This window comes from Camelina sativa, chromosome 5 (genome assembly GCF_000633955.1).
Source record: "Camelina sativa cultivar DH55 chromosome 5, Cs, whole genome shotgun sequence".
NCBI classification, from domain to species: Eukaryota; Viridiplantae; Streptophyta; class Magnoliopsida; order Brassicales; family Brassicaceae; genus Camelina; species Camelina sativa.
Window position 1 is genome coordinate 21,076,121 of NC_025689.1, and position 6,514 is coordinate 21,082,634.

Consider the following 6,514-nt stretch of genomic DNA (forward strand, 5'->3'; position numbering starts at 1 on the left):
GAAATGAATGGATGGCAGAGTGTTTCAATTCCCCTTATGCAATTGTAGTACAAGAGGTGTCAATCCAATCTGAGGGTTGTGAACAATCAAGATGTGTATATGAGCCTAAATTAAGCCAAATATGCAAAGGATGTTTGTCACTAACAATCCTATTAATGAAATGTAAAGAGCAGAAAGTAAAACTACTAGAACTAGAGGCTGAATGTAAATAGAACAGAATGATTATCACTAAAATGAAGCTAGAACATAAATAGAAACTATACTAATGAACTAATGCAAGACAATAATGAACAGGAAAATAAGTAAATGCAACAGTAATGCAAATTGAATGAGACTAGAGATAAGACAGGACAACTACAAATCATAAACAAGAGTTCTGGGGATGAACTCGAGCAAGCACTCGATCGAGTGTAGATCGAGTGCAGGGTCGAGCTAGATAAATCCGTGAAACAGAGCAATGTAAGAAAAACAGAGCAACACAAGAACGAATCAAACAACAATCAAACAGCAAGATTAAGACTTAAAAATCAATAAACAAGGAAGGCCTTGAGGAGAGATTCATGGGCTGGACTAATGAATGAGGTCATCTAACTTGGTCAACAAATCTCAAGCAAACTTTGAGCTAATCTCTAGACATATAAATCTAAGACAAGTTTAATCCACTCTCATGGCAAAAAACAATCAAACCTATGCATCTCTAGACTTGTTCTCACATAGTAAAGAGTCTACACAAGCAGGCATTAAGCAATACATCTAATACCAAACAAGACCTCTAATCTCTTAGCAAGCCTAATGGTAAGCTCTAGATCTAGCCTTATCTATGCTCCTTAAACATTGGTGTGATGCTAAGATGCTTGAAATCAAACCCTAACCTCTCAGTTCAGGATTAGCATTAAGAACATCTAGCCTAGAAGAGATTCTACCACAATCAAGCTTGACCAAAGCAAACAAACCTCAAACACAGCCCAGCCTAACCCATCCTCAAGATCCTAAGCACTACTCACATGAACACATGATGAACATCAAAGTCATAAACCCAGAAAATCTCGAAACTTGCATCAAATGAAAGATAAGAACAAGATCTACAATGTTGCAAAAGGAATCAAACCCAAATTCTTAATATATTGAAAGTTATGGAACCAACAATATTGAAGAATCTAAGAGTTTTCTTAAAAAGGGTACAAAATCTAAGAAAATAAAAAGGCAAAGGGAATAATTCCTTAAAAAGTAAAAACTAGGTTTCTGACTCTCTAAAAAGGTTGCACACCTTGGTGGCTGCAGGTACAAGGCTTTATATAGGAGAGGAGGTGGAAGCCCTAAAAACACTAAAAGACAAAATAGTCAACGGCTCGGTCAACTCGACCTGTGCTCGGTCGAGTGGCAGGTCGAGCTGGCTTCTCTCGTGCATTCTCCACTCGGTCGAGTCCTCCTCAGCACACGGTCGAGTGTCTGGTCGAGTGTGCGGTCGAGTTGGACTCTGGACCTTGGTTCTTCAGCCTTAACTCTCTTGCTTTCCCTTCATGATTGGCTCACTTCTCCTCAGCATTGCTTCCATGCTCCTTAAGCTCCAAAATCACCTGATTATGCATGAAAAGATGCAAATGCAATGCAACTAAACTCTAATGCATGATTAGTCCTAAAGCTACACAATAATGGCCTAAATGGATAGCAAAAGATGCAAAAGATGTGAATAAACTAAGGGAAAACATGGTAAAATATATGAACATCAACACCCCCAAACTTAGTCTTTGCTTGCCCTCAAGCAAATAAACAAGACAAAAGAAGGTAGGTGAGGTTTGAAAGTGGGATCTCAGCTCCTAAAGCTTGCAAATAGACTATCTAGAATCAATGTCCAAGTTACTAGTACTATGATGCAAGTTGAATGAGCTATACTTAAAGACTTTAGACAAGCATATCACAACCTTCACTGATTTGAGCCTTAGACATCCACATGCATTCAAATCAACCATTTCCTTTAACATTCATTAATCAAGAACATGAATCAATTCTATGCAATGCTTAAACTCATTTGGCTTGGCAGTAAAAGGTTTAGAGACAATGATGGTCTCTTTTTAGAGTAGGGCTTATCAATATCAAGGTTCTCTCATAAAAAATGGATTGAGCTTTAGAAGAATGCTAAAGGTAAGAACACTTAGACACATACAAGAACAAAACCTTGTCTACCCAAAGGCACCCAAAGTGTTTATCCTATCAATCTAAACCCAATTGGTCCTAGTGCTACCCTTTAACTTCTTTTCTTCTTTTTCACCCTTTTCTCTTTTGGTTTTAAAGTCTTAGGAGAGGTTTCTTATTTGATCTTTCTAGTGGAATGGGGGATTCTTACTTATTTGCTATGGTTCTCTTTTCTTCTTATTCTTAAGACATATAAGCATTTTGCTAGACTTCTCTTTTCTTTCTTTCTTTTCTTTAACTAGAACCATCTTTAAACAACCTTATTCTTCCCATTCTTTCACTAGACTTTAAATTTTCTTAAACACATTCCCCTCCTAAAGACTCTAACCTTTTCTTTCTCTTTTTCCTCTTTTCTTTTCATAATAGCCAAGTCCCAAACCCAACAAGTGAACCACCTAGTCCTATCTAGTTTGAAAAATGCAAACTAGAACTACACAAGGTTTTACTCTTGTCAGTTCAAACCTAACACTTTCTACCAAGCTCAATCCCAAAATAGGCCTCACACACACAAGAATAAACATGGCTTGAAAGAAGGGTTGGTTAAGGGGTAGGGGAACTGATTCTTAATGAGGAAATCAGCTACTTGGATCAACAAGAGTGGTAAAAAGGAGAAAGATGATCCAAATATGTATATGGTATCCATGAGTTTAAAGCAATGCACACATTGATAATTGAAATTCAATATTAGGTTCTTATAGATAGGAAATGGTGTCAAATCACAACATGCTTCAATTTAGACCAAATGCAATGCAGGAATTCAAGGCTTGGTTCAATCTTATGCTTCTAGCTACTCGACTAGCGTCAAAGTACTATTAACTTGGGCATTGATCCTAGTCTAGTGAATAAGCAAGCTAACAAGGAAATACTCATCATAGGTCCCTAAGGCAAATATTATACAATCCTAAATGAAACATGCTAAACAAGATCCTAATATGCAATGCAAACTACAAGAACACTCTTTTTTTTTATAAAGATTTTTGCAAAAAATTTTCAAATTTTTAGAGTTTTTATATGCCTTAGATGCTATGCAAATGCTAATATGAGGATGCTAAAAATTTGAAATAAGAACACAAAACACAATGTCAAATGCTATCTCAAACCCTCCCCCAAACTTAAATCACACAGTCCTCCTCAAAGGGCTTGATGGTGTAGGTGAAAAATTCTCACTCTTCAACTCAGCAATCTCCTTCTTTAAGCCCTTGATAGACTTAGCCATGTTGGTCACCTTCTTCTTCAGCTTATCAAACCTCTTCCCATGCCACTTGCTCCACTTTTGCAAAAGTGTCAACCTCTTGCTATTCTCCCTAACTCNTAAATGCTAAAAGACAAAATAGTCAACGGCTCGGTCAACTCGACCCTGTACTCGGTCGAGTGGCTGGTCGAGTTGGCTTTTCTTCTGCTTCCTCCACTCGGTCGAGTCCTCCTCTGCACACGGTCGAGTGTCTGGTCGAGTGTGGGGTCGAGTTGGACTCTGGACCTTGGTTCTTCAGCCTTAACTCTCTTGCTTTTCCTTCATGATTGCCTCACTTCTCCTCAGCATTGCTTCCATGCTCCTTAAGCTCCAAAATCACCTGATTATGCATGAAAAGATGCAAATGCAATGCAACTAAACTCTAATGCATGATTAGTCCTAAAGCTATGCAATAATGGTAAAAATGGATAGCAAAAGATGCAAAAGATGTGAATAAACTAAGGGAAAACATGGTAAAATATATGAACATCAACACCCCCAAACTTAGTCTTTGCTTGCCCTCAAGCAAATAAACAAGACATAAGAAGGTAGGTGAGGTTTGAAAGTGGGATCTCAGCTCCTAAAACTTGCAAATAGACCATCTAGAATCAATGTCCAAGTTACTAGTACTATGATGCAAGTTGAATGAGCTGTACTTAAAGATTTTAGACAAGCATATCACAACCTTTACTGATTTGAGCCTTAGATATCCTTTAACATTCATTAATCAAGAACATGAATCAATTCTATGCAATGCTTAAACTCATTTGGCTTGGAGATAAAGGTTTAATGACAATGATGGTCTCTTTTTAGAGTGGGGCTTATTAATATAGAGGTTCTCTCATAAAATGGATTGAGCTTTAGAAGAATGCTAAAGGTAAGAACACTTAGACACATACAAGAACAAAACCTTGTCTACCCAAAGACACCCAAAGTGTTTATCCTATCAATCTAAACCCAAATGATCCTAGTGCTACCCTTTAACTTCTTCTTTTCTCTTTCACCCTTTTCTCTTTTGGTTTTAAAGTCTTAGGAGAGGTTTCTTATTTGATCTTTCTAGTGGGATGGGGGATTCTTACTTATTGCTATGGTTCTCTTTTCTTCTTATTCTTAAGACATACAAGCTTTTTGCTAGACTTTTCTTTTCTTTAACTAGAACCATCGTCAACAATTTTTACTTCCCATCCTTTCACTAGACTTTGCTTAAACACATTCTCCTCTTACAGACTCTACCCTTTTTCTTTCTCTTTTGCCTCTTTTCTTTTCAAAACAGCCAAGTCCCAAACCCAACAAGTGAACCACCTAGTCCTATCTAGTTTGAAAAATGCAAACTAGAACTACACAAGGTTTTACTCTTGTCAGTTCAAACCTAACACTTTCTACCAAGCTCAATCCCAAAAAAGGCCTCACACACACAAGAATAAACATGGCTTGAAAGAAGGGTTGGTTAAGGGGTAGGGGAACTGATTCTTAATGAGGAAATCAGCTACTTGGATCAACAAGAGTGGTAAAAAGGAGAAAGATGATCCAAATATGTATATGGTATCCATGAGTTTAAAGCAATGCACACATTGATAATTGAAATTCAATATTAGGTTCTTATAGATAGGAAATGGTGTCAAATCACAACATGCTTCAATTTAGACCAAATGCAATGCAGGAATTCAAGGCTTGGTTCAATCTTATGCTTCTAGCTACTCGACTAGCGTCAAAGTACTATTAACTTGGGCATTGATCCTAGTCTAGTGAATAAGCAAGCTAACAAGGAAATACTCATCATAGGTCCCTAAGGCAAATATTATACAATCCTAAATGAAACATGCTAAACAAGATCCTAATATGCAATGCAAACTACAAGAACACTCTTTTTTTTTATAAAGATTTTTGCAAAAAATTTTCAAATTTTTAGAGTTTTTATATGCCTTAGATGCTATGCAAATGCTAATATGAGGATGCTAAAAATTTGAAATAAGAACACAAAACACAATGTCAAATGCTATCTCAAACCCTCCCCCAAACTTAAATCACACAGTCCTCCTCAAAGGGCTTGATGGTGTAGGTGAAAAATTCTCACTCTTCAACTCAGCAATCTCCTTCTTTAAGCCCTTGATAGACTTAGCCATGTTGGTCACCTTCTTCTTCAGCTTATCAAACCTCTTCCCATGCCACTTGCTCCACTTTTGCAAAAGTGTCAACCTCTTGCTATTCTCCCTAACTCCTCTACTATCCCTTGGGTTGGGCTCATAATCCTCAAAGTAGAATTGCTCCTCCCCATCAGCCATTTGTGCATTCCCAGCTTCTTCAACTCTAGGTTGAACTATCCCATCAAACAAGTGCTTCTCAGCTGGCCAAAAGTCAATGTTGGCTCCTTCTTGAATGTTGGTGAGCTCTTGGTTGGGCAAGATGAGTTGCTTCTTTCCAACTGTTGGGAGCTCAAAGTTGAAGATATGATTCCCTTGATGCATCTCCTTGGCTAGGATGAGAGTAGAGGTGAGGTACCTTGAGTCAATCCATCTTGGTGAGACCCTTTCTCCTCTAAGTGGGACCTTGGCAGCTTGTAGAATTGGAGTAATGATGCCTCCAATGGTTAGTGCTCCTCTTGAGCATTTGTTCTCCAACTTGCCTACCCAACTTCTCAAGTATACCATGTGGTCTATGAGCACCATTGCAAGTTCAGTCTCCACAATGCTCCCAAGGATAATGGTTCCATCTCTTGCCTTGAGGATGATCCCATTTAGAGCCATGTCAGTCATCTTAAGCTCTCCCTCATTGATATTCCCAGTTTCCTTCATTGCAAAGAAGGTGTTGGCAAGAGCTTTGTGGAAGTATCTTAGGACTGGGCTCCTCATCCTTGAACACTTGGAATTGGAGGATGAGTAGAGTTTGTTGTCCCCAATGGTTTCCCAAACTGAATAGAGCTCCTCTCTTGGTATCATCAAGCTTCTATTACTCCCAACTTCAAAACCAAACACATTGGCTATCTTCTTCATTGAAAGCTCATGCTTCTTCCCTTTGATTGTGAAGGAAATGTGACCAGCTCCAACCTCAGCATCCTTCCTTGCATATGTATGCAGCTTGACAGTGGCTAGA